This window comes from Haplochromis burtoni, unplaced genomic scaffold (assembly GCF_018398535.1).
Source record: "Haplochromis burtoni strain Fernald_Lab_line unplaced genomic scaffold, NCSU_Asbu1 Contig_1118, whole genome shotgun sequence".
Taxonomy (NCBI): Eukaryota; Metazoa; Chordata; class Actinopteri; order Cichliformes; family Cichlidae; genus Haplochromis; species Haplochromis burtoni.
This window is the reverse complement of record NW_024583479.1, coordinates 7,994-9,296: the sequence shown is the minus strand read 5'-3', so window position 1 is coordinate 9,296 and position 1,303 is coordinate 7,994. Positions and strand designations below refer to the sequence as shown.

General features: G+C 39.0%; 1 long non-coding RNA gene across 1 annotated transcript in view; it reads left to right on the top strand.

The window, feature by feature from the left end:
* Positions 1 to 1,297, top strand: part of LOC121813077 — a 3,734-nt gene extending 2,437 nt beyond the window's left edge. Inside the window, exons 2-3 of the long non-coding RNA XR_006053494.1 lie at positions 326 to 405; positions 692 to 1,297. This is a non-coding gene — a long non-coding RNA (uncharacterized LOC121813077). The remainder of the gene's footprint in view (positions 1 to 325; positions 406 to 691) is intronic.
* The last annotated feature ends 6 nt before the right edge of the window (positions 1,298 to 1,303 follow it).

Here is a 1,303-nt window from a genome sequence, read left to right as displayed (position 1 = left end):
TGTGGAAACATGAGTAATGTCACAGCTGCTCACACACAATGAGGGATCATATAACAGTTTTTAAAAAGATTCGAAGCATCAAATGAGCAAAGGGAAGTTTAAGGGAAAAAATCTGCAGAGCCCTTTGAAGGAAACTTTTTCAATAGGGTGTGTCCTATTTGAAAGGTCCCACAGGGTGGAATGCAGGGACTGTAACATGATCAGTGGACACTACTATGGAGTTTGTATTATGGTTACTAGAATCTCTGGCCATGTGCTCACACATGCACAAACAGAGACGCTCCCACAGACAGAAACACATTATTCACTCTTTTTTGTTCTTCAGTTTGCAGACACCATGGGTGCTCGGCAGTCCGGAATTTATATTACAAACAAGAGTGACCGCTACACACTTTGTAACCCCAGGTGAACACACCTTTGTTCTTCAGTGTTTACAGTGACGGTTTCTAATCTTTCTGTAACTGTAAATTATGTTTCTACATGTTAAAAAGCTAAACTGCAAGCACCTTGAAACTTTTTTTCACTTTGTTTTACAAGCTCATCCATATTCACCTTTCACGCAGGTGACTACTGTTGAACAGAAAAGCTTATGAATTAAAAATAAGAGAAATGCACATAAAATGAAACAGAAATGAGCTCTGGTCCTGTTTGAATATGAATATTAATGACTATTTTTCTGTTTTCTGACTAGCCTGTATCTTTCTAGCGGACTCTGCCAAATTCCTTTGCCAACAAAACTTGAATGTTTTGAATCTGGCAACACTCTGTTCTCTAAGACTGGTGGCACAGGGCGTGGATCTGTTGGAGTCTTCACCTACGATCTCTATGATCCAGCGACAGACAGAGCTGATAACAAAATAGCTGTCATGTTCTCTGTTCCTTTTGACTACATCCTGTACTCTAACTGGTACGCAGTGGGAGTCTTTGATAAGAAAACAAACTGTGATTATGATCTTTATTGTAAGATGTATCACGGTGATGAGAGAGGTTTTATCAGAGGAAAAGCTGATGGTCATGATCTGATTCACACAGTTGATGATGTTACTATTAAATCCTCTATGACAAACTCCAGTGTTGCTACACTGAAAGTTGATGTACATAACACAAAATAATTATGAAAATGAGAGGTGAAATAAGAGGTCTGATTGTTTTTGGAAAAGACTTGATCACCCTTCATTTCAGGATTGGCCAGGTGCATAAATATATTAGTTATTTGATGGAGAGGAAGATATGACCATTGCCCTGTACTACAGAGCAGGTTCAGCATACACGGTGTACCTTCCATTACTTCCTCACAGTTTAG